Source organism: Protopterus annectens, chromosome 7.part0 (assembly GCF_019279795.1).
Source record: "Protopterus annectens isolate FY-2018-M chromosome 7.part0, PAN1.0, whole genome shotgun sequence".
In the NCBI taxonomy this organism is placed as follows: Eukaryota; Metazoa; Chordata; order Ceratodontiformes; family Protopteridae; genus Protopterus; species Protopterus annectens.
This window is the reverse complement of record NC_056739.1, coordinates 808,630,429-808,658,154: the sequence shown is the minus strand read 5'-3', so window position 1 is coordinate 808,658,154 and position 27,726 is coordinate 808,630,429.

The following is a 27,726-nucleotide window of genomic DNA, read 5'->3' as shown; positions in this document are numbered from 1 at the left end:
AAATCAAACTCCTTTACACAAACCCAAAGGACATTCCACAAGGTCAGTGTCTACATCTCTGGCTCATGCAGCCCGCCTACCACTAGACGCTATTTGTGCGGCTGCTACCTGGTCTAAGCCACATACATTCATTTCTCATTATAAGGTAGACAAGGTTTAGGGACAGGGCAACCTTTGGTTCCACTGTGCTCAAGAACGTCCTTCCATGAGTTCCTCAGGAACAAGGAGCTAGGGACGCTACCCATGTGTAAGAACAAACGGCGAGATTGAACACTATCACATATAGAAGTTATGTCCTTACCATAACGTTCCATGTGGAGTGTTCATCTCGCCTTTGTTCTTACATTCCCACCCTCCCGCCCTTAAGAAGAACGTTCTTTTTTGGTGCCTGGCCTGGGGCATTCTGCTTCTGCTTTGCAGATGTTGTGTACATAGTTGACATGTATATATATGTGTATGTGTCTATATATATGTTTATATATAGACTCTTAGTTCTGTGCATATGTGATGTAAGCATGAGTGTGCTCTCTCTAGAGACTGGTTTGCTTGCAAACTAGATCTGAGGTAAAGGCAGAGGGGGATTGTGGGTATTAGATTGTCTCGAGCTTCTTCTCGATGCAGAGCTTGCAAGCGGCCGACACGGAGCCGAGGATCGGCTCCGAACCCATGTGTAAGAACAAAGGCGAGATGAACACTCCACATGGAACGTTATGGTAAGGACATAACTTCTATTTAAGAGACATCAGGGCAAAAGGTAACCAAGGCAAAGGCTCAGTTTCCAAATCTATCCAGTGCTCTAGACTCCCTGTTCAACAGATGGACAGAAGAGCTCTGTTCCTGTAGCTCTTTCTTGGTGTCTGCCAACACCACCATAGCATCAACGGTGAGTCCTTTGCTCCAGTGGGGTCTGTCTTTTGGAGGGGCTAAGAATTCATCAGGTCTCTTCAGAACTGGTTTGACAATATCCAATTCCTTCCAACCCCAACGGGAAACTAAACTGATGAGTTCTTCTGCCGGTGGGGTAACTCAAGATGTAGACAGGCCAGAACCAAAAGCTTCCAAAAATACCAATTCTTCTGGAAAGGGATTTTTGGAAGACCAACCACATATTTGCATAAGGATCTCTAAAATGCCTCTGAAGGAGATGTCATCTGGTGGCGATCTAGGGGAACCCTTCTCCTTCATCAAAATCGGTATTTTCCATGACAGACTCCATCAGGGAGTCTATATGCTTCTTCTTGAATGTTCTCTTGTGATGCAGTTCCTTCATGGGGTGTTCAAGATAGGTACTGGAAGAGAGGGGAAGTTCCTGTACAGGAACCAATTAGACACTTGTTGGAACAGGTTGTCCCTGTGGAGTAGATCTGATCGAATCAGAGCTCAGGGCCGATGAGGGAAAAGGGGTAGGATCCAAAAAATGAAAGGTGGTTCTCTAGAAAGAGAAAAAGCCCCTTCCACGTTCTCAAAGGCAGACAGACCCGGAGAAGCCTCAATCAGCCGAGCCAGAGCTGAAGTTCCAAGCGAAGGGAGATTTCAACCACCCTTGAATCAATGCCTCGAGGATGGAACTGGACCCAAACTGTCCAAAGCCAAGGGTGCAAGGGGCAGGGATGGATCCGAAAACATCAGAGTTGATCTCAGTCCCACAAACCCAACACCAACACTTCGGCTCCTGGATTCATTCCAATCTGATGGTATTGGAGCAGAAACAATCACGGACACCATCAGAGTCGAAGAAGAAATCTTCAGATCTGACTCCTGACCTCTCGGGGATTTCAGATCCTGGAATGTCAAAACAACTGGATGGACTGAATAAAGAGAAAGAATAGTGTGGGATGACGTGGGGAGGCTCACAGATCCGATAGGGCATTGATCCAGTATGACCCCATCTGAATCTGAACTCTGAGAAATTTTCACATTATCTTATCCATATCCACATCTGCTTTTAACAAACTTCTGGAGAACCTGGAGGATGTAGTGGATGGAGGCCTTCAATGTCTCTTAGGAGTTTGTAGCAATGGGGATGTCCAAGTAGGAGAGATAGGTTTAATGATATACTCTGGAGTATAATTGCTTTGTGAGGTGCGAGGCTTTAGATCCGAGAACCTAAGATCCAGAGAAGTCGCCATAGGACTTGCCAGTATAATTATCGGATCTGAATATTTCGTATCTGAAGGTCGGGTCTTACAATCTGACACTATCGAACCAGAGATCTTTCGGCTTTTAACTGGTGGCTCTGATGAAATCTTGGGGGACTTCAGCAGCGAGCATTTTTTATGCTCCGATGGAGTAGACTTGACAACTTTGGAGGGGTTTGAGCGCCTGAGTATTTAGAAGTACCGGGAAGAAGTCCTTTTAATATTAATTGATTATGTCAATCAGCTAACGCCCTTGGATTAAAGATTAAACAAACTGAATTGTAAGTTATGTACTTACCATAACTTGGCATCTGTGTTGTCCATTTTCATTCTTCCTCATGAATAGGTCTAGGATCTGATCTTCAGATCTGACTTGTCTGCAAATAAAAAACTTTGGATCCAATTCTCAAGCTCCTCCCTCTACCCATAATGCTCTACTCTCTCTCTAACTCCTCAAATCACGTTTGCTGCCTAAATGCCCACCTTTCATGGAGATAGAATAGATATAATAAAAAGGCTTAAGGCTCAAACTAGGAACTTAATGGTTCCAGTGTCTTCTGACAGATGCTTCTAGGAGTGACAGGGCTGGGGAATGGTGAGGAAGAATGAAAATGGACAACACAGATGCCAAGTGATGGTAAGTACATAACTTCTAAATCTGATGTTGCTCTTTTCATTCTTCCTCACGAATGGGTCAGAGTCCCCAGCTACGTAATTCTCAGGAGGCCCTTATGAAAGGACTTGCCACAGCACGGTCGAACCAAAGGAAGCTCTGCTTCTGGAGACAATGCCTAATTTGTAATGTGTAACAAAGGTAAGATTCTTTGACCAAGTGGCTGCAGTGTAGGTATCGTCAATGGAAGTTCTTGAGGAAAAAGCAGATGAAGTAGCCATAGATCTAGTGGAATGAGCTCTAGGAGGTCGAGGCAATTCCAAACCTTTTGAGAATAAATCAACAAAATGCAATTCATAATCCATTTGTAACATCCAATGAACCACTCCTTGAGCCAAAAACCTACGACCACCATATAACAAACACCTTTATTCAGGCCACATAAAATGATCCACTGTACACAAAACGAGTCAGCAATCCAACAATCCACAATGGTAAAATAATCCACAGGATAGGTCAAGCGCTTTCGTCGATAGACTTCATCAGAACAATTAATAGTAGGTACTAACACCATTTTTATATGTACCTAGTACCATCAATTGAAAAGAACCAATTCAAAATTAAAGTGACAGTGTGTTTTTAACCTTAAAAACTTAAACTCCCCAAACAAAACTATTTATCTTATAAAACATTCATTCAATTATAAAAATCTTTTTAATAAAAGAATCTTTCTAATAAAAAATGTATTATTCTAAAAAAATGAATTTTTTTTAAAAAATGAAGTTTTTTTAAAAAACTGAGATTGTCAAGGTTGAATGAAAAGTTAAAACCAGTATCAAAACTGTGTTGCTCGATATCTCAATTCAGGTTTTAAGCTGATGTGTTCGTTTAAACCTGGGGGAACTGTTGCATTTAACCTCAACTGCCATCTAACGTCAGCCCAAAGTAACTGATTTCCCCAGTCACCCCCCCTAAAGTTCTTACCTACAATTTCCAAAATACCAAATCTAAAAAAAATGGTCAGCATGGCTAACTTTAGTGTGTTTATATAGGGCGTTGTTGTCATCCTTTTTCAAAATACTATACATGTGCTCGTATATTCTCCTACTCAAACGCCTTTCTGTTTTACCAACATAAAAGTGACCACAGGTCTGACAAACAGCTAAATATATTAAGCCCTGAGAGGTACATGTACCTGCCACAAAGTTGACTATTATTTGGTTAGGTCCAAGTGAAACAGAGGGAGTGTCAATGATAAATTTACAATAATCACAGGCCCCACATTTGTGAGTACCTCTTCTAAGACTTCTTTTATCAGATGTTGGATTTTCTAAAAGGTTCTTTAGGTTCCTATTCACCCAATATGTAAATTGAGGGCTATCACCAATATTTTTAAGCAACTCCGTATTCCCTTTAAACATCATCCAGTTGTTTTTAATTATATTTTTAACACATTGTGATGTCTCACCATAGGTTAATACCATGGCTTGTGTAAAATCTATATCTACACGTATATCTTGACTAACCTTCTCCTCATCTTCACCTAATAGTGGTTTAAATCTAGTACCCCATTCGAAACACACCTGGTCCTTTATGTTGTTAATAAAACTCAATGGGTAACCTCGAGCGCCAAACATGTTGACCAGTTTTTCCACCTCTAGTTTGAATAGATCAAAATTTGAACACATACGGGCAACTCGCACCATTTGCCCTTTTACTATGTTCCTCTTCACAAATATGGGGTGGCTACTTGAAAATTCCAAATAGTCATTGGAAAATGTTGGTTTTCGATATACACATGAAGTGAAACTGTTAGTACTCTCTTCTTTCATTAGTTTCACATCTAAATAATTGATGGAAGAATTTCCACTGTCACCAGTGAATTTAAAGTAATCACAAATTCCATTCAAATAATCCAAGAATGTATCGTGCAAGCCACCACCCTTCCACAAAATAAAAACATCATCCAAAAATCTGAGGTAAATTGACCAATTTCCATTGTGAGGTGACCCAAAAATTTACTCTGTTTCCCATTTAAACATAATAAGGTTGGCAAACAGTGGGGCACAACTGTTTCCCATGGCTACACCCCTTGTTTGTCGGAAAAACTCACCACCAAAACAAAAAAAGTTGTTTTTAAGAATCACTTCCATCAATTCCAGAATGAAGTTGATCATACTGTGACTCAAACTAGTTTTTTCCACCAAAACATCATAAAAGAACTCAAGCCCCTTGTCATGCGGTATTGAGGTAAAAAGGTCAACCACATCTATGGTGGAAAAACAAACATTTTTGTTGTAGTACTGTAATATTTTTTTAAAACTATCCTTGAAACAGTAAATTATAAATGTCACCGCCCACATTGTGGGATGTTTAAATGTGGATCATGCCGTTGGTGTAAGTTTATATGTGTTACCAACATGTTTATGATCAATAAGAAAAAATATTACTTAACGGATAAATACAACTGCAACACAAGAGGAGTGGTCTACTTGGCATTATGTCAGAATTGCCCGTCTTTCTATGTTGGCAAAACTGATAGGATTTTTAAAAATCGAATTTATGAACATTTTTACGCCATTTCTAAAGCAAATATTACAAATGCCCTGGCTAGACATATTTTGGCCTTTCCCAAACATGAATTTTGTTTTTTAATCATTGATAGGGTTGTTGAAAATATTAGGGGAGGTCCGACTTCCTTGCAACTTGAGGAGAAAGAACTTTTATGGCAACTTAGGTTGAACGCTTCAGTTTCACCTGGATTGAATGACACTATTTCTATCATGAGTGTTTTGAAACTGAAGTCTTTATGTAGATAACATTTATTATTGTATTTTTGTAGTCAGTTATTTAAATATTCTAACTTCTATATATATTTTATGCATATATTTGTAGTGTTTAGGATTTTATTTAAAGTTTTGTTCAATGGGTCTATTGTGTAGTTGGATATCTTATTTTGAGGCATGTCTTTTATTTTGATGTTTAATGGGACTTTTATTGTGACTTTTTACTTTGAATGGGAAATGATGTCACTTCTTGAATGCTTATTTAAATGGTTTATTTCCTGTATACGTTTTTCTGAAAAAGTTTATATATTTTATAAACGAAAGCGCTAACTTTATATTTATTTCTGTGTCCAGAATGGTATTTTCTCCTTACATATTTCATTCAGTTTTTGTTTTGCACTCGTTTGTCTATGGAGTTAGGAATACCTTCATCTGCAAATGTCTAACCATGCCCCAATGAAGTCTAGAATTTGTACTGGTTGCAAATGGGATTTGTGAACATTGACTGCAATTCCCAGTAGGTCTGCTAACTGAATGAAATAATCTCGGGCCAGACACAAGTGATGCTTGTTGTGTGCAACGAAGAGCCAGTCGTCCAGGTATGGAAACACCTGAATACCATGAAGCCTCAGGTGAACCGCTACAACTGTCATTACCTTGGTGAACACCTTGGGGGCTGTGGTGAGACAGGTCTAGATTGGGCCTGCGGTCCCCCGTCTTTTTTGGCACCAAAAAGAACCTTGAGTAGATGCCTAATCTGGACTGATCGGGGGGGGGGGGGCTTTTCGATGGCTCATTTGAGAAGCAGCTTTGCAACCTCTAGAGCTGCGGCCTCCCTGTGAGCGTGTGGAGCATCCGAGACGTGTTTTGTAATATTTGAAGGGGCAACGAAAGGAATAGAGTAACCTCTGAATATTATCTGAAGAACCCACCGATCTGTCGTAACGGACTCCCATGCCGCTGGGTGTAAGGACAATCGTCCCCCGACTGCCTCCTGAGTAGGACAGTTGGGCAACCCCTCAGGGCTACTGACCGGGTCTATCAGAGAAGGGTTCCCTAGACCCAAAATTCCTGGGACCCCCTCTACCTCTGGGTCGGCGTCGATCCTGTCCTCCTCTGCCCATGGGGGAATAGCTGTAATGAGAATCCTGGGAAAACTGAGATTTTCTGAACCACATCTTTTTCTGCCCTCTTTGATTCCTAGAAAAGGACTGCTGAGGGTTAGAGAAGCGGACTCCATCGGCAGATAAGGTCTTCCCGTCCTTTTCACTCTGGACAAGTGTGTCACATACTGTTTTCCCAAAGAGGGAAGAACTGTCGTAGGGAGCATTGATAAACAAAGCCTTGAAAGGGTCCGCAAACTGACACAATCTGAGCCAGGCATGATGCCTCATGGCTATGCCTATCCCAGCCGCTCTAGCTGCTCCTTCCGTGGCATGGGAAAGTAGCCACATAGATGTGTTTGAGACTGACTTCAGAGTACACATTTTCGCCGAGAACAGCTGTCTGTCCTGCGGCTATAAAGACTCTGGGGACGACTCAGCGAATTCCGAAGCAAGGTCTCGCTGAAGCCGAATCACACCTGCCAAATAATTCAGCGCAAGGATAGAAAACGTCGCTGAGGAGTATACAAGCTTCCCAAACCTATCCACTGACCTGGACTCCTTGTCTGGAGGGTGGACTAAGGAACTCTCCTATGCTAGTTCCTTCTTTGTGGCCGCTGTAACCAACATAGCATCAACTGGGGCTCCTTTCGACCAGGGTTGTCTATCAGAGGGGGGAGATAAAACCTTGTCAGGGCTTTTGGGGATGGGCTCTACTGTGTCGGGCTCCCTCCATGCCCTCGTGGAGATGAGGTCCACAAAGGGGTCTGCTGCTGGAGACACCCAGGAAGTAGATGGGCCCGTGCCAAAGGCCTCCAGGAACACTGACTCATCCCCAGAAGGTTTTGGGGCTGACCAATCTCCCCTCGGGCGGAGGATTTCCATAATTTCTCCGAAGGAGACGTCTTCGGGAGGTGACCTGGGGGAACCTTCTCCTTCATCTAAGTCAGTGTCAGTGGTGAGGGACTCGGGGGAGTCCAAGTGCCTCCTTTTGCAATTGCGCTTACAGTGACCCTCTTCAGTGGGACTTTCAGAAGGGCATCCATGAGCCGCAGGGGTTTCCTTGGGGAAAATGACCTGGGGGTCCTCTGGCACAGGCTGTCCCTGAGACAGGATGAAGGGAGTCATCGCCAAATCCAGGGGGGCTGGGTGGTATCCGAGGGGATGGGCTGGGGTCTCAATCCCTGGGAAAGAACCCTCTCCAGCACTTCGAAGGCTGAAGGAGAAGTCCTCCCCGGATTCGAAGTGGGGACCGGAGCTGAAGACAGGGTAGCCTGAGGTCCAAGGGAACGGATCGGGTCTGAAGGGGTCGAAGCCGAAGAATCCATTCCCCTGGGTCCGACTCCCTGTCCGCGGCTCTGAGAGTCACTGGGATCCAAACAAGTCAGATCCGAGGAACTCAAGGTAACAGCCGGAGTCGAGGTTGGAGGAACTGTCGGCGCCAAGCTACCAGCTCCAAAAAACCTCGGATTTAAGAGCTCCGAAGCCGAAGCACGGATCGGGGAAGGAGAGATGGGGTGGAAAAGAGGCATGGAGGTCGCCCCTCCAGAGGGAGAGGGACCTGGCAAGACTCCCATCTGAATTTGGGTCTGAATAAATTTCTGCATCATCCTGTCCATATCCATGTCTGATAGGCTCCGAGTCGACCTCGAGGAGGCCACCGACTCGGATCTGACTGGTCTGCGCAGAGGGGTGGAGGGCCTCGGGTCCGAATGTTCCAATGGTTCCGGTGAGAAATGAGGAGACTGGAGCCGAGGAGAAACAGGCCTCATGGTCTTAGATGGGGGGCTGAGAAAGAGCTCCCTGTCTGGGGATCTCTTACAATGCCTGTCCTTCTTTTTCTCCCTTTCTTCTCTGCGCCTTTCCTTTTCCTTCTCTTTTTCTTTTTCCTTACCTTTGTCAGACTTGCTGTCTGAAGATCTGTCCTTTGAAGACCCATCGCCAGACGAAGAGCGAGGCTGAGTTCCTGTCTGGGGTGGTACACCAGCGACCGAGGCCGAGGCAGATTCCAGCATGGCAACAGGGAGAAGGCCTTTGGTAACTAGCTTCTCCTTATGATCCCTAAGGGCCCAAGGGTTGAAACCTGAACAGACAGCACATTGAGTGGATAAATGTGCCACTCCTAAGCATATCACACACAGAGTGTGACCATCGGCAGGGGAAAGTTTATGGCCACACTCTGTACATTTTTTGAACACAGGCTTTGGCTGGTCAGCCATAGTCCTTCACTCCAAGGTATAAGCACTACCTTTCCAAAAAAACACACACACACACAGGTAGGGGAAGGGCAGGCCTAACTACTACTCTAATACAAAAAACATTTTCTTTTTTTTTTTACACCAACGACCAAACGCGATACTGCAGAAGGGGAGGAAGGGAAATCCTAGTCAAGCACACATAGATATTCAGCAAAAAGTTTCTACTTACTATCCCTGAGCTCAGAGCAAAGGAGATCATGATGCAAACTACTGGTGCGGCAAACGAGATCTGAGGGAAGATAGGAGATGATAAGGCATTATGGGTAAGGGGAGGAGCTCGGAGCTTGGAGCAGATGCAATAAAAAGTTGCCGGCTTGGATCCGATATGGATCCGTATACCCACAGGTTGCAGATAAAATTAAGTTAACTACTTCAGATCAGAAGTTATGTACTACTTGGCATCTGTGTTGCCCATTTTCATTCTTCCTCACTGTTGGGTCTTCAGATCCAGCATCGTATCTGATTAGGCCATATTTTCAGGACTTTAGGATCTGAGTCTCGAGCTCCTCCCTACCCATAATGCATCATTTTCTAACCTCTCAGATCAAGTTTGCTGCCTTATACAACAGAATACATTCCAGAAGGAAGAAATAGAACAGATCAAAGAATCTGGGCACCAAGCTATAAACCTATGTGTTCAAAAATCCTCTAGGTAACTTCTCAAAGAAACTTAGGATGGGGGATTGTTGGGAGGGAAGTGAGGAAGAATGAAAATGGACAACACAAATACCAAATTATGGGAAGTACATAACTTCTGTATCTGATGTCCTTTCCATTCTTCCTCACTGGTGGGTCACAGTCCCCAGCTAAGTAACTCCTGGGTGGCCCCTAAGGAAGGATATGCCAGAACTTTGTAGAGCTGAAGGATGCCCTGCTTTTGGAGATAATGTCCAATTTATAATGTGAGACAAGTGCATGAGTCTTAGACCAAGTGGCTGCAACACATATCACATCAACTGACGCGCTAGCAGAAAAGGCTGATGAAGTGGCCATGGCTATTGTAACGTGAGCTTTAGGTGGACGAGGTAATTGAATACCTTTTTGGTAATAATTAGCAGAAATGCAATCAGTTATCCATTTAGCCAAGGTGATTTTGGATACTGCTTGACCCTGAAAAAGATATAAAGAGTTGATCGGATTTTCTGTGCTTTTTTGTCCTGTGCAAATAGAAACATAACTGTCTATGAATATCAAAATGATGTAAAATATATTCTTTCCCTGTATGAATAATTTGTAAAGAAAACCAGTAACTGAATCGACTCGTTAATGTTGGACACTGTTGCTACTTTAGGCATAAAGGAAGGGTTAGTTCCTAAGGAAACTATGTCTTTATGAAAAATGATGTTAAGGGGGGTTTGGCTGTTAAGGCTTGCAATTCAGATACTCTTTTGGCTGAAGTGATGGCTACCAAAAATATTTTTTTTTAAGAAAGAAATTTCAAGTCACAACTGTCGGCTGATTTGAATGTTTTTTTGAGTGAGACCTTGAAATACAATTGTAAGATCTCAATGTGGAGAAGGATCTTTTATTGGTGGTCTTAAGAAGATACCTCGCATGAAAGCCTTGCATAATCATGATAAAGAAATAGCAGAAGATCCTTGTCCTGAATGAAAATTAGAAATTGTAGCTAGCTGTAACTTTATAGTAGAAAAATTGGCAACTTTATGATAAAGTGAACTCAGATTAAGGAGAATAGCTGATGTTGGAGCTGAAGAAGGGTCAATGTTCTCCTTTGATACCCAAATCGAACATCTTTTCCACTTACTGTCACAGACCTTTTTTGTGAAATCCTTCTGAAAGGCCAAGATTATGTCATGTACTGGAGAAGCTACTTAAGCAAAAAAAAAAAAATAACTTTTAAAGCTATCACTTCTCTCAGTTGAAAACTCGAGACACTGGATCATGTCTTAGCTCAACGGTGGCAAACAAGATCTGAGGGGTTAGAGAAGATATGATGCATTATGGGAGAGGGAAGAACTCGCGACTTGGATCCTAAAGTCTTGAAAATATGTCCGAATCGAATCCAATGTCTGATCCCAAGATCCAACAGTGAGGAAGATTAAAAAGGACAACATCAGATCAGCATTTTAAAATGAGGGGAAGCATAAACATCCAAGAAGAAAGCTGTGGACGCTGTAATACCAAAAGATAGTTAGGACCCATCAGATGCAGCTTCAGATAGGCCCATTTCAATTTTAAATCATGATTATAAAGTGTCTATGTCTATAATAGCAAAAGGAATGGCAAAGGTGTTGCCAGAATTGACAGATATGGATCAATGTGGTTTTGTGGAGGGAAGGCAAACATTTAACAACATTAAGAGACAATGGTGATCTTCAGGGAAGGAGAACGCAAGAAAATACTATTGTTGTTGGTGGGTCTTGATGCAGAGAAAGCATTCAACTGCGTAAGCTGGGATTTTATGAATAGGGTAATGAAAGCATTTGCATTCGTTGATAGAATAATGTCAATTAGGAGGATATATGAGGAATTAAAGTTGGGGTTCCTCTCTGATAAGTTCCATCTGAACACAGGAACCAGCCAGGTGTATCCTCTTTTACCTTTGTTATTTGCTTTATATTTAGAGCTCCTGGCAAAAAAATAAGGGACTCAGAATCTCAAGGATATAATTCGTTTGGTAATCAAGAACGGCTGGCTTTATTTGCAGATAATAGTATTTTTGTACTAAAATAAAAAAAAGAAAAGGACACCTCAGTGTTGTAGAACATTCTGAGATAGTTTCAGGCCATTTTGGGATATGAAATTACTGAACATAAAACAAAAGCTATAGCTGTAAACTATGTACCTACATATGAATTGGTTTAGCAATACCCATATTTAAAGGGGCATAATAAAATAAAGAAGTTATGTCTTAACATAACATTCCATCTGTGTTGCAGATCTTTGTTCATTCATTACAATTAGGATTTCATTTCCATCCTCGGAACCGATACGGCCATTTCCAAGCTCGTGCCAGCCAAAAGCTCTCAGCTAAGACCTACCCACAATGCCCCTCTCCTAGTTACTCCAGATCGAGTTTGCCCGCCCCTATATAATAAAGGTAGTAATAGAAAAATAGTAGAAGGCTGAGCAAATACCCTAACCAGGAGTTCCTAAAGTCCACCAGGAGTCCAGGCAGGGGAAAGGAGGGTGGGAAGTAATGAATGAACAAAGCTCTACAACACAGATGGAACGTTATGGTAAGACATATCTTCTTTATCTGATGTTGTAAATCTTTGTTTATTCATTACAATTAGGACCGAGTCCCCAGCTACTTGAGTCCTGGGTGGCCCTAAGGAAGGATATTCCTGAGCACCATAGACTCAAAAGATGCTCGTCCTCTGGAGGCCAAATCCAATTTGTAATGAGAAATAAAGGTATGCGGTCTTGCCCAAGTGGCTGCTGCGCAGATATCATCCATGGAGGCTCTGGAATGAAATGCTACAGAAGCAGCCATAGATCTAGTAGAATGAGCCTTTATTCTGGAAAGTAAGGATAGCTTATTCTGTTGGTAGATAAAGGTAATGACGTTTCTAAGCTAGGAGGATAAAGTCACTTTGGAAACAGGTTTACCCAAGCTGGGTTCTGCAAAGGCCACAAACAATTGATCTGTTTTCCTGAAAGATTTAGTCCTGCCCGAATAACAACGAAGCTGCCGATGAACATCAAGGGTGTACAAAAGGTACTCCTCTCTATTAGAATGCTGAGGGAAGAAAACTGGCAGGTCAGTAGATTGGTTAATGGAAAATCCAGAAATGACCTTGGGCAAGAAAGAAGGGTCAGTAAGAAGGGACACGCTATCTGTGTGGAAGATCAAGTAAGGTCTCTTGACACTCAAGGCCTGCCGCTCAGATACTCTTCTCGCTGAGGTAAGTGCTACTAGAAGTAAGGTTTTCCACGACAAAAACTTTAAATCACATGAATCAAAGGGCTCGAAAGGAGGACCTGTGAGAGATTGAAGCAACAAAGTCAAGTCCCAGGGTTCTAAGGGAGGCTTGAGATTTAACGTGTAATACTCCTTTCAAAAATGTCTTGCATAGGCGATGTGACATAACCAAAGAATTATCAAATCCATTATGAAAATTGGCGATAGCTGCTAAATGTACAGTGATTGTCGATGCTGAGGCTCCTGCATGTAAAAGAGTCTTCAGGTATTGAAGGATCTTTTGAATAGACATAGAGAAGGGATCTATCTTCTGATCTTTGGCCCAAACAGAATACCTAGTCCATTTACTAGAATAAACTTTCCTGCTGGAAGGTTTATGTGAAGCCAGAAGAATTTCATGAACAGGAGATGGGATGTCAGGCGGCCTGGTAATCATTGGAAGTGGAGGAACCAAACTGTGAGCTTGAAACTGTGAAGATTCGAATTAATCAGTCCCTGAGGATGAGATAAGAGGTCTTGGGAATGATGCAGGATCCACGGGCTGTGAATCAGATGAGGCCATAGAAACAGGAACCAGACTTCATGGGGCCAATAGGGGGCAATGAAGATCACTTTGATTCTCAACCTCTGAGCTTTCTGGAGAAATTTTGGAATGAGGGGAAACGGGGGAAAAGCATACAGAAAACCTGGGGGTCAATCGTGCGTTAGAGCATCCCTCAGGGTTTCCCCCTGAGGGGGGATAAAGGCAATGTAGCTTCTGCATTTGTTGTTTAGGGGGGAAGCAAACAGGTCACAGCAAGGCTTGCCCCAGCGTCGGAAGATCTGATCCGCTGTTACAGGGTTGAGGGACCACTCGTGAGGCATCAGGATATTCCTGCTCAGATTGTCCACAATATGGTTGGAACTCCCGGGAATGTGCATTGCTATAAGAAAGCGGTTGAAAGCTATCGCCCAGTGCCAAATCCTCATGGCTTCCCAACACAGGGAGTAAGACCTGGTTCTGCCTTGCTTGTTGATATACCAGATGACTGCCATGTTATCTGACTGAATTGCAATGGTCCCAGAAGGTAGGGATGCATGGAATGCTTGCAACGCTAAGAGAACTGCCCTCAGTTCCAGGACATTTATGTGCAAATTTGCCTCCATGTGTGTGTGCAGGTGCCTTGGACCGTCTTTCCTTGGAAATGCCCCCCCCCCCCCCAGCCTAACAGGGAAACGTCTGTGGTCACAGTGGCCATGGGCTGAGGAAGACAGAACGGTCGACACCAATGATTCATTTGTGGCTTCATCCACCATAGCATTTCTTCCTTGCAACAGTTTGTAAGACGTATTATGTGGTCGAGTGGGTGAGTTTAAAAACGACCATTGTGTGGAAGGGAACCAATGCAGGATTCTCATGTGCAGCCTGGCCAGTGGTACTAACGTAATAGCAGCCTCCATGGAGCCTAAGAGTTGCAGTGCAAGGCATGCTGGTACATAGGTCTGAAGATGAAGGTCTTTGATTTGGTGTCTTATTTTCAAAAGCCTGTGAGGGGGTAGAGAAGCTTGACAGGATGTTGTGTCGAAGACTGCTCCAATAAATACCAGTGTCTTTGTTGGGGACATATGAGATGTTTCCTTGTTGATTGTAATCCTCAAGTGGACAGCAAGACCTTGAGTGTAAGAGAGGCTGCGGACTAGGAGATTCCTGGTCAGAGCAGTAAGGAGCCAATCGTCTAGATACAGAAACAGCTGGAATCCTTGTAGTCGAAGATGAGCTACCACAACTGCTACACATTTGGTGAACACTTGGGGGGCTGTCAAGAGACCAAATGGCAGATTGGCTCCCAGCCAGAAGTGGAGAAACCTCCGGGAGCGATGATCCATCTTTATGTGGTAATATGCATCCTGGAGGTCTATAGAGCACATCCAGTTGTCCCTCCCTAGGAAGGGGAGAATGGACTGTACCATGACCATCCAGAATTTTTGAGGTTTGATACATTTGTTCAATAGGCTGAGATCCAGGATTGGTCTCCAGCCCCCTGTCTTTTTTGGCACTAAAAAGAACCTCGAGTAAAACCCGGATCCTGTCTGGTCTGGTGGGACTAGTTGGATGACTCTTTTTCTTAGCAGCTTTTCTATTTCTAAGGCTGCTAATTCCCTCTGATTGGGTGGTACACTGGGGATTCGTTTGACGGGTCTGGGAGTTAAATCGAATGGTATTTGGTAGCCTCTGGATATTACTCTCTGCACCCAAACATCGGTAGTAATAAGTTGTCAGGCTGGAAGGTGCAGAGAAAAACTACCCCTGACTGCTTCCAGAGGAAAGCAATCAGGATGGTGCTCAGGAGCACTGGTAGGGTCTGCCGGAGAAAGAATCGCTAGCGCCCTGGTTATGTGGACCCCCCTCTACCCTGAAAGGGGAGTCTTCCAGATGACTTGACCACTCTACCCCAGGAGTATTGCTCACCACGAGAGTCACGAAAAGATCCTTGGGATTTCTTAAACCACATTTTTCCTCCCGTCTGGTTCCTGCAGTAGGATCTCTGGGGGTTGGAAAAGCGTATGCCCACAGCAGACAAACTCTTTCCATCTTTTTCACTTCATGCAGGTGTGTCTCGTACTTTCGGTCCAAAAAGTGCAGAATCGTTAATAGGTGCATTGACGAAGGAAGATTTAAAGGGGTCTGCAAAGTCACACAACTGCATCCAAGCATTACGTCTCATGACAATGCCTGATGCGGCAGCTCGAGCTACCCCCTCAGTGGTGTGATATATCAAACGCATCAATGAGTTTGAGATGGATTCAAGGGTAGCTAGCTGCGAGGTGACAGTGTCACGCACCTCATCAGGCAGTACCCCTGCCAAAGAGGAAGACATTTCAGAAATTAGGTCTCTTTGGGGACGAGTGAAGTGTGCCAGATAGTTCAGCGATGTAATGGTGAAGGTCGCTGAAGCATAGGTCTGCTTCCCTAGTCTGTCCATGGTCAGAGACTCCCTGTTCGGAGGATGGACAGTGGAACTATCTTCTGCCAGTTCCCTCTTGGTGGCTGCCACCACAACCATGGAATCAACTGTCAACTGCTTGGACCAGTGGGGCTGGACTTCAGGTGTAGATAAAATTTTGTCTGGCCTCCGGGGGACAGGTTCTACATTGTCTGGGGCCTTCCAGGCATGCTGCACAATGAGCTTAATAAGGTCATCTGCCTGTGGGGTCACCCAGGAAGTAGATGGCCGGTCATGGAAGGCCTGCATGAACACCGATTCCTCAGAAGAAGGGTTAGAGGACGTCCAGTCTCCTCGCTGCTTGAGGATTTTGAGAATGTCTCCAAATGAGATATCGTCTGGGGGAGACCATGGGGACCTTCCCCCTCACCACAATTGGTGTCTTTGGTGACAGATTCCTCCAGGAAATCAAGGTGCTTCCTCTTGCACCGTTCCTTCTGGGGTGGCTTCCCAGTGGAATCTTCTGAGGAGGACTCCAGAGAAGGGGTTTCCTTCAAAGGGGGGGGGGGTCATGCGACTCCCGTGCCCAGGATCCCAAAATAGGGGGTTGGGACAGCTGCATGCTGGGGGGGGGGTTCTGATGCTGATGTCATTGGTGCTGACTGTGAGCCTGTGAAGGAAAGGACCCTCTCCATCACCTGGAAAGCAGGCCTGCCCGAGGAGAGATGGAAGCCCGGAATCGAGAAGGACAACCTTGGAACCGGGGTCACACCCTGCCCTGAGGAGCCCACATCCAGGTGAGGAGCCCCAAGAGAAGTGGAAATCATCGGAGCCATGGACATAGCACCAGCGAGAAAATAGGCGCCGAGCTGGGCGGTCCAATCACTGCTCAGAGACAGCATCGGCTCCATTGGAGCCAATGCAGCAAGGGTGGTCGTGCCAACAGGGGAAAAACTGCTGTTGGAGCCAAGATAGTATGCACTGGGGTGGAAATCAGTACCGAGATCTCTGGGACCCAGGTAGAGGCCGGAGGAGGATAAACAGGGGAAGATGTAGTAAAAGATTCCGAGCCAAGAGGGACGGAATGAAGGAAGGAATAGGCAATCCCCTAGCTGCCAGAAGCTGGTCCACAACCCACACTAGATCTGATTCAGAAAAACTCCTGATGGATCTAAAGGAGGCTGCTGAAGGAGAAGCAGGTCTTTCTAGAAAGGGGCTAAACCTCTGCCCCAAAAAAGGGTCAAAAGTTGTCCTTGGCAGATATTCAACTTTAGGAGCCGATGAAGAAGAAGAAACTATCGGCACCATGGCCGGAGATGGTGCCGAAGCAGGTACAGTCATAGGAGCCAATGTCGGATGCAAGGACGGCACCGAAGTCAGTGGTGCCGAGGCTGAAACCGAATTTGGGGTGAATATTATAGACAGCACCGAGGGAGAAGATACAGATTCTGGTGTCGAAGAGGTCAGCACCGATGGTGCTGGAGAAGCACGGAGCCGACATTGTTCCATAAATGACAGAGATGCAGGAACCGAGTGACTCCGTTTTTCCTTATGTTTTTTGGTCTTTGGAAGGGGCGAGATATCCGACCCAGATAGAGCCTCCGAAAAAGGTGTCTTTATTAAACCTTTTAAAATAAGCTTATTTTTATGTTCTGCTAGTGTACGATTGCTAAAACTAGCACAAATGTCACAGTCAGCTTTAATATGGTCCACACCCAAACAGTAGACACAATGGGCGTGTCCATCCAAGTTGGGGATCTTATGCCAACACTTGTCACACTGTTTAAATCCCAGCTTAGTTTTGTCTGACATAGTAAGGCAACAAGGCTATCCTAATAGAAGAAACAAAAGAAGGTAGAGAAAAAGGTGAGAGAATACCAATGATGTTATTAAAAAATACTACAAGGGGTAAAGAAGGGCCTACCAAAGGCAGGAGAGAGGGACAGTACCACCAATGGTAGAAATTGAATTACCAAGGTAAAGAGTAGGGAATAGAAGTAGGTTATAGGCAACAGTGAGAAAAGGCAACATTGACTAAAAAATAAGAAATTTTGAGGAGAACTATATTAAAAATCACAATTTTCCACTCAGCTTTGAGAGAGATGGCTAGCACGTCTGATGAGGAACGTGGCAAATGAGATCTGGAGTAATTAGGAGAGGGGCATTATGGGTAGGTCTTAGCTGAGAGTTTTTGGTTGGTGTGAGCTTGTAAACAGCCGTATCGGTTCCAAGGATGGAACTAAAGTCCTAATTGTAATAAATAAACAAAGATTTACAATATCAGATGAAATATTTAAGAGTACAGGTTAAAAAAGGATTAGATTATGACAGCTAAGGATATGCAGGGGGTCTATATTAGGTCACCAAAATGGTATTCCAGCGAATATGAAGTTATGTACCTACCATAACGTTCCATGTTAGTTGTCTTCTTCTCGCCTTCTTTCTTGCTGGTTGGGTTCAGAGCCGATCCTCGGCTCTGACTCGGCCATCTTCAAAAGCTCGAGACTTGCCTACTGGCTCGAGGCCCCCCTATATCCCATGATGCCTGGCGCTAGATACCCAGATCTCATTTGGAAAGTCTAACTGCAGACATAACAATACAGGAATCCTATCCTAGAAAGCATAAATCCTACTGGAGAGACTACTAGTCAGCAAGGAATAGCCAGAGAAGACTCAGCCAGTGAAAGAAAACATAAGGAACTTTTCTCAGTCTACTAGGATAGGGGGATGGAGGGTGGGACGCAAGAAAGAAGGCGAGAAGAAGACAACTAACATGGAACGTTATGGTAGGTACATAACTTCTTAATGTTAAGTTGTCTATCTCGCCTTCATTCTTGCTGGTTGGGACAGCGTCCTTAGCACCTCAATCCTGGGTGGCTCATCGGAACAGACTCTTCAGAACAGTGGAACCAAAATCAGCTCTGCTCCTGGAGGCCACGTCCAGCTTATAATGTGAAATGAAGGTATGAGGATTGGCCAAAGTAGCTGCCGCACAAATAGTTTCCATTGGTAACCTTGCCTGAAAAGCCACTGAAGTAGCTAGAGCTCTAGTGGAATGACCTTTTGGTTTAGCAGGAAGCTCTTTATTCCTTAGCTGATATATCAAAGTAATAATAGACGTCAACCACCTGGATAAAGTCACTTTCGATACTGGTAGACCTTGTTTACCCTCAGCATAGGACAGGAACAGCTGGTCTGATTTTCTGATTTGCTTAGTTCTCTGCAAGTAAAAACGTAACTGTCTATGAACATCCAACTGATGCAACTTGTACTCCGCCTTGTTGGAATAGTTTGGAAAAAACACAGGGAGATCCATAGACTGATTCAAATTATTCTCAGAAGAAACCTTTGGAAGGAAAGAAGGATTAGTCCTGAGAGAAACTCTATCCTTGTGGAAAACTAGATAAGGAGGACGAACACAAAGAGCCTGAAGTTCAGAAACTCTTCTGGCTGAAGTAATTGCAACCAAAAAAGGGTTTTCCAAGACAGAAACTTCAAAGAACAAGAAGCTGAAGGTTCAAAGGGGGACAATATTAGGGAAGCTAAAATCAAATTTAGATCCCACGGAGGTGGGGGATCTCTCACTGGGGGCCTAATTAAAGTATTCCCTTTAAGAAAGGCTTTACAAAGCTTATGGGACATAATACTAGTATCTGATAGGCCTGTATGAAAGTTAGAAATTGCAGCTAATTGAACTCTAATAGTGGCAGAAGAGGATCCAGCATGAAAAAGTTCCGCTAAAAAATCCAAAATATGGTGTACAGGGGCTGAAAAGGGATCTATATTTCTAGCCTGTGCCCAGAAAGAGAAACATTTCCACTTACTAGCATAAGTCTTTCTAGTGGTAGACTTATGCGATGATAAGATGATTTCACACACCGAGTGGGAGATGTTCGGAAGCCTGGCTAAGGTCGGAACTGAAGCAACCAAGCAGTGATCTGAAGAGATTGAAGGGATTGGTACAGCCTGCCCGATTGATGGATCAGGAGGTCTGGAACTGGGTCCAGTGTCCAGGGCTGCTCCAGAAGGTGACGATGCAGGAACGGGAACCAAATTTGTCGAGGCCAGTAAGGGGCAATGAGGATCATCTTGCATCCCAATATGGTAGCTTTCTGTATTAGTTTGGGAATCAGGGGAAACGGAGGGAATGCATAAAGAAGTCCCTGAGGCCAATCGTGAACTAGAGCATCTCTGGGGGAGTGTCCAGGAAGTGGGAGAAGAGAGAAGAAATTGTTGCACTTGCTGTTGAAGGGGGTGGCAAAAAGGTCGCAGCAAGGCTGACCCCATCTGCGGAAGATTTGGTCAACCACTGTCTGATTGAGAGACCACTCGTGAGGCATGAGAATAGCTCTGATCAGCCTGTCTGCTATAACGTTGGACCTCCCAGGGATGTACGCTGCTATCAGAAACCGTTGGGAAGAGATCGCCCACTGCCAGAGTCTGAGTGCTTCTCGACATAGGGGGTAGGACTTGGTTGCACCCTGCTTGCTGATGTACCACACTACTAACATATTGTCCGTTTGAATTGCAAAGGTCCCGGTAGGAAGAGAGTCCTGAAGGGCTTGCAATGCTAAAATCACGGCCCTCATCTCCAAGACATTGATATGCAGATGGTACTCGTGAGGCTGCCAGGTGCCCTGGACTGTGCTGCCCTGAAAACGCCCCCCCCACCCGATCAGGGAGGCATCCATGGTCACCGTAGCCACTGGGGGAGGAAGAGCGAATGGTCTGCCCTGGGGTACTGACGGGGAAACCATCCACCAAGCAAGTTGGTTTTTGCATGTCTGTGTGATTATTATCATGTGAGACACTGGAAGTTGCTGGAAAGACCATTGGGTGAACAGCATCCACTGAAGAATCCTCATATGAAAACGAGCAAGGGGGACTAGTATGATAGCTGTTGCCATGAGACCCAAAGTTTTTAGGACGAATCTGGCCTGAATTTTCTTGCATCCTAATAGGACCTGCACATGTCGGCGAATGTCTAGGATTCTGTCTAATGGAAGCTTCGCTGACATGTCCTTTGTATTTAAGTTTGCGCCTATAAAAGTAATAGATTGGTAAGGTGACAAAGCAGACTTTTCGAAATTTACTGTGATGGCTAGTTTGGAACAAGTTTGGATGGTGTAGTCTCTGGCTCGCAGCAGGTGATGTCTGGTGGTAGCAGTAAGGAGCCAGTCGTCTAGATACGGAAACACCTGGAATCCTTGCCGTCTCAGGTGAGCGGTGACCACTGCCAAACATTTGGTGAACACCCTGGGGGCTGTGGTGAGACCAAAGGGCAGAGCTCTGAACTGATAATGACTGGCTCCCAGCCGGAAGCAGAGGAATCTTCTGGATCGTCTGTCCATTTTGATGTGGTAGTACGCATTCTGAAGATCTATGGAGCACATCCAGTTGTCCTGACCCAGAAAGGGTAAAATGGACTGTAGCGTGACCATCCGGAACTTCGTTCTTTGAACAGACCTGTTCAGTCTGCTGAGATCCAGAATGGGTCTCCAGTCCCCTGCCCAGGAATACCGACTCATCCTCGGAAGGGTTAAGGGTAGTCCAGTTCCCCCTCTGCCTAAGAATCTCAAGGATGTCTGAGAAAGAGACATCTTCAGAGGGGGATCTCGGGGACTCTTCTGAATCCTCTGAGTCGGTATCTGAAGTGACAGACTCAGGGGAGTCAACATGCTTCCTCTTGCATTTCCTCTTTCGAGGGAGCTCCTCTGAATGATCAGGGGAGGCCTCGGAAGAGGAAGATACACCCAATGGGATGCCCTGGAGCGCTTGTTCCCCACGCTTGGGGTCTGGAGGAGGGGCAGAGGCAGACGCAGGCACCATGGGGGGAGGAGCCGATGAGGCCGATCGTGGGGCTGACTCAGAGGTCAGCACACTCCTCATGACCTTGAAGGCGCCCCCTCCCGATAGCGGAGAAGGCTCCGGCTCCGAAGAGACCGGAATCCTTCCTGGCACCGAGAGAGACAGCTCCGAGGCCGATGTAGGAGCCGAACTCACCTGTGCTGAAGCTCCGAGAGGGAGAATGGGGTCGGACAAGGGTCCGATGCCACTCGGCCCTTCGGAGCTAACGAGGGAGTCCCGGTGCCCAGATCGCTCCAAGGACGGCACCATGGAAGCAATCAGAGCCGATGACGGAACCGAAAGGGTAGATATCGGCACCAACAGTTCCACGATCCGAACCCCAACAAGCTTCGGCTCCAAACTCAAGGGGTGAGTTGAAGGAGGAACTACTGCAGAGACAAGTGGAGCCGAACCCTGATGAGGGGGCCTGGATAACATTTTAGCCAGGGCCTGCGATTTTAGAAGCCTGCTCACCACTCTCCAAATCGTGATCAGATAGTCTAGAAGACCGAGAAGAGTGGGATCGGTGACTTCGCTCTGACTGCAATAGAGGCGACCCCGGAGCCGAGTGTATCGGCTCTAGGGATGGAGATCTAGAGCGTTTTCGGCTCCCTGACGGTTCCGACACCAGAGTCGGGGCCGACTGGGAGGCAGGTACTTCGCTTCCAGCCGGAACCAAAGTTGAAGCAGATGCCACACCCGATGACGGCTCCGAACTGGGAGCCGTCGGCTTCGTTGGCTTGGAGGGTTTAACTGGCTGAGCCTTAGCCGGTGACCCTTCAGGTTTGAACAAACCCCTAAGGATTAGTTTGTTCCTACGCTCCTGGAGGACTCGGACTAAAGGTGTGACACACCGAACAAGAGTCCTACAGGTGTAGGGCGCCCAAACAGTAGACACAAGAAATGTGACCATCTGTCAGTGACATCTTCTGACAACATGAGTCAACTTCTTGAATCCAGAAACTTTCGTATCTTTAGACATTCCTGTAAAAAGGAAATATTAAGTACAGAGAAAAAAAACAACAGAAGGGAAGTAGGTAACTAGTAAAAAACACACACACTCAACACAAGTTACCACACCCTAACAGCACATACACCTATTATCTACGAAAAGGTAATAAACCTATTGAACTACAACAATTTTCTAATAAACAAACTAGCTATATAAAAGAACAAGGATTAGCCTCTAACTAAAAACAGCTACCTTGAAGAAGACAAAAAAGGGAAAGGGGGGAAGGGAAACTCTCTAACAAAAAACGAGTTTCCAAGGAAGGAGACTAAATACCGATAGGTAACTATAACTACTGAAACTACAATAACTATTGAAAACACTAACTACAGTATAAAATTTTTATATTTATATTAACAAGAAATAGAAAAATATGACCTGAGCAAGCAAAAGCAACCTCGCAGCAGAAGCGGCAAATGAGATCTGGGTATCTAGCGCCAGGCATCATGGGATATACGGGGGCCTCGAGCCAGTAGGCAGCTCTCGAGCTTTTGAAGATGGCCAAGTCAGAGCCGAGGATCGGCTCCGAACCCAACCAGAAAGAATGAAGGCGAGATAGACAACTTAACATCACCTATTAATTGACCCGTAATCACTAAAAATCGATTCAGTGACTCACTGAATTTACTAAGGGCAACGAAATAGTTGCTCGAAGCACAAAAGACAACTATATAACTTTGCCTTTTCTCCACTGTAGTGCGATCTCAGAGTTTGGTATATATAGTTAGGAGGGGTGTGGGAGCAAAGGCCCCCACATCGGGGGGTGTGGGGGTGAAGCCCTCCACTTGTGTGGGTTTGAGTCAACTACAAGTTGGTTTGTTGTGCTGTGGGCAATTATTTCGTTATGAAAATTCAGCAAATCGCTGAAGTGATTTTAGCTGATTAGAGGTCAATTAATAGGTGTTCACCGGAATAACACTTAGGCGAACTAATATAGACCCTATGTAGGAAGAGATTAAACAAAAGATAATACAAAAACTGAGAAACCTGAATTCTTATTTATGGATATGGATAGCAGGAAACGAGCAGTGAAAATAATTTCAGTCCGTTTAGTTTTATACACAGGTCAGGCATACTATTATGAAGTAGAGGAGAACTTGTGGACAGTAATTAATACAGAGTTGAAGGATTTTATTTGGGAGGAAAAGAGGGCAAGGGTCAAGTGGGATAAGCTGATCCTTACAATAAAACAAGGTGGTTTAGGATTAAATCATTTAAAGGGATATTTTAGAGCTACATAGTTAAGGAAAATATGCATAACACAAGCAAACAGCTATAATTCAAAGTAGAAAGGGATGAAGATGATGGAGCGGGGGGGGGGGTGGTTCGTGAGATAAGGAGAGGGTGTGATTTTGGATGCAGATCCTTATGGAGAATAACAGCAGTCATACAAAATAATATATTATATTCAAAAAGCAGCAGAAATTATTCCAAGAATGAAGCCAACACGTGAATGGAAAAATAAGATTCTGCCAGTAGTGATGATTGCAATTAGGGGTACAGAGAATAGGCAAAAGGGAGTTTACTGCAGATAACTCGCAAAGAACCAAGGAATTCAGAGCAAATAACTAGACAGGGAAGAGTAATAGAACATCAAGAGGCCAAGAAGGCATTTGGACTGCAGGCTAGAGACTGCCTTTCCTATTAAGGATTGATATTAGAGTATAGGCAAAGATAAAGGGATAGGATAATCCTAACTGAAGGACCTGCTCATGGAAGGGCTCATTTTTTGTTGAATCTAGAACACAAGCTGCTGCTAAAAGGGATAATTAAGAGGACATATATAATACTACATGGTAACAGTAGAAACCAGTCGGAGGTTTGAAAAGATTGGGAAGAAAAACTGGATAAGTAATTCATGAGGAAATAATGGAAGGACATGTATGGCTCCCAAATATGCAACAAAGTCTAGAAGATTTTAGATTTTTGCTTGGATGTGACTGCATGGGTATTTTTATACCACAAGAAGAAGACTCCAAAGAATGTTTCTTCAGGTGGATGGCAAATGTTTGAGGCATGATGGGGAAGAAAGTGGTAACTAGGAATACATGTTTTGGGAGTATAATGAGTTGGCAAACTTTAAAAATGTGTTACACAGTACTCTCCTTAGGAAATATAAGGTTTTCAAATGGGGGTAACTAAGGAAATGATTTTTGAGCTAGGATACATGATATGAATTGTGTTGACACAATAAGGCCCTGTTAACTTTAATTCTGGTGGGTGCCAAAAAAGCAATCACTAGACAATGGAAATCAAAGTACAAACCAACTGTTTTTGAAATAGTGAACATTGTAACAAATATAAAAGAATTGGAAGTAGGATCTTTAGAAAAGGGTAGGAGCAAAGTACAAAAAACGGAATTTGTGGGACTAATATGTATAGAAAGATGTTCTGAAAGAGGAGCGAGATTTAAAGGAAGGCAGGAACTGATCAATTTATGTAATGTTGGATTTATGATGATTGTATAAAATATGTGTTGTGTAATTTGTGCTACTATCAACATGTTAACATTGTTTGTTTTCTTTCATATAAATGTATGTTTGCCTATGTCTTACTGATAATTCAACAAAGATGTTATTAAAAATGTGGTTCTGGGGAGGGGAGGCAAACAATTGACAACATTAATAGATGATGATCCAGCGACAAGCAGAGTGTAAGGAAATACCTCTATTGTAAGCTGTGATATTATGAGTTGGTCAATGGAAGCATTTGCATTTTCTGATAACAATAATAAGGTTAATCAGGAGGATATATGAGGGATTGGAGACAGACATTACAGTGGGAGGGTTCCTCTCAGACAAATTGTCTGAACAGAGGAACCAGGCATGGGTGCGTCCTCTTTCCCCTTTGTTATTTTCTCTACATTTAGAGCCACTGGCAAAGAAAATAAGTGACTCATAAATTCAACAATATAATTGATATGGTTGTCAAGAAAAGTTGGCTTTATCTACAGATGATATTATTGTGTACCTGATAAAACCAGAAAAGGACATTTCACTGTTGTTGAACATGTAGATACCATTTCAAGCCTTTTCCGGGTATAAAATTAATGAAGATAAAACAAAGGCTATAGCTGTAAACTATGCACCCACACATGAACTGGTCAATCAATACCCGTATTTATGGGGACACGATAAACTGAAGTATTTAGGAGTATGGATTAAAAATAATTTGATTATGGTGGCTAAGGATATGTGGGAAGAGACTAATCAAAAGATAATTAAAAAAACTGAGAAACAGGAAGATCTTATTTCTAGATATAAATAGCAAGACACAAGCAGTGAAAATGTTTTTACTCCCTTTAGTTTTATATACAGGTCATGCATATTTTTCAATATCAACCAGCGAAGAAGTTGTGGACAATAATTAATAAAGAATTGAAGGATTTTATCTGGGAGAGGAAGAGGGCAAGGGTCAAGTGGGATAAGTCGATCCTTCACTACACTGTTAAGGCTTATACATACAGCACAAGCAGAAAGGATAGGGGAATCTTAAGTGAAAGACCTGCTCCATTAGAGTTTCATGTTGAATACAGAACAGAAGCTGCTGTTAAAAAATGATAATTAGTATAATTAGTACCGCATATAAAATATTGCACAATATAGGAATCAATGAGAAGGGGTTGAAAAAGATTGGGAAAAGGGATTGGCTAAGCAATTCACAAGAAAAACAATGGGAACACATATGTTTGTCTCTCAAGTATGCAACAAAGTCTAGAAGATTTAGGATTTTTACTTAGAAGTGTTTGCATAGCTATTTTTATACCTTGAGCAGACTCCAAAGAATTTTTCCTCAGAGTAGAGAGCAAATGCTGGAGGTGTGATGGGGAAAACTGGGAATATATGTTTTGGGAGTGTAATAAGTTGGCAGACTTCAAAGATTCCCTACAGAGGACTTTGTCAGAAATATTAGGTGTGCAAATGGGTGCAACTAAGGATTTTTTTTTTTGAGCTAGGTTGCAAGATCTGAATTGCCTAGACATAGTAATGCCTTGCTAAGTTTAATTCTGGTGGCTGCCAAAAACAGCAATTACTAGAAGATGGAAATCAGTTTAAACCAACTGTTTTTGAAGTAGTGACTATTGTAACACAGATAAAAGAACTGGAAGTTGGATCTTTAGAAAAGAGTAGGAGCACTTACTTAGAAAAAATAAAAATTGTGGGAACAATACATCAAGAACAGACTCCCAATTATGTCTGATGTGCACCAGTATGCTTATAGAGCAAATAGGTCTACGGAAGATGCCATCTCCACTGCCTTACACACTGCACTTTTCCATCTTGAGCAGTATGGGAGCTATGTGAGGATGCACTTTGTAGACTTTAGTTCAGCTTTTGATAAAGTTATCGTGGATAGACTGGTCACTAAATTATCTGGCCTAGGACTTTCACAACCTGTCTGCTGTTGGATTAATGGCTTTTTGACTGACCGTCCTCAGATGGTTAGATTAGGCCCGTACCTCTCCTCTACTCTCATTATAAACACCAGCGTCTCACAAGGCTGTGTGCTGAGCCCCACTCTGTACACTCTTTACACCCACGACCATGTCCCCTCTCAGTCTACTAATACCATCATTAAAGTTTGCGGACAACACACAGTGGTTGGACTTATTTCAGGAGGAGACGATACAGCATACAGAGATGAAGTTCAAAGATTGACAGCATGGTATATTGAGAAAAACTTTGCCCTGAACTCTGCCAAAACAAAGGAAGTCATAATAGACTTACGGAGGCACAACGCAGATCACAATTTAGTATACATCAATGGAGACTGTGTGGAAAGGGTTTCTGTTATCATGTTTCTGGGTATACATGTAGCAGAAGATCTCTCTTAGTCCATAAACATCACAGAGGCAGTTAAGAAGGCACATCAGAGACTCCCTTTCCTGAGGATCCTTATGAAAAACAACCTGCAAAAAGATGCCAATGATGTCTTTTTACCACTGTTTTATTGAAGGTATGCTGACATACTGCTTTTCTACATGGTATGCCAACACTTCAGTAGCAAACATCAACGGGCCTTCAAAGGATCATTAACTCTGCCCAAAAAATTACTAGCTGCACACTGCCCTCTCTGGAGGAACTCATTAGCTCTCACTGCCTCTCAGAGCAGCCAACATCTTGAAAGACCCTTCCTACCCTGGACATCACCTGTTTGACCTG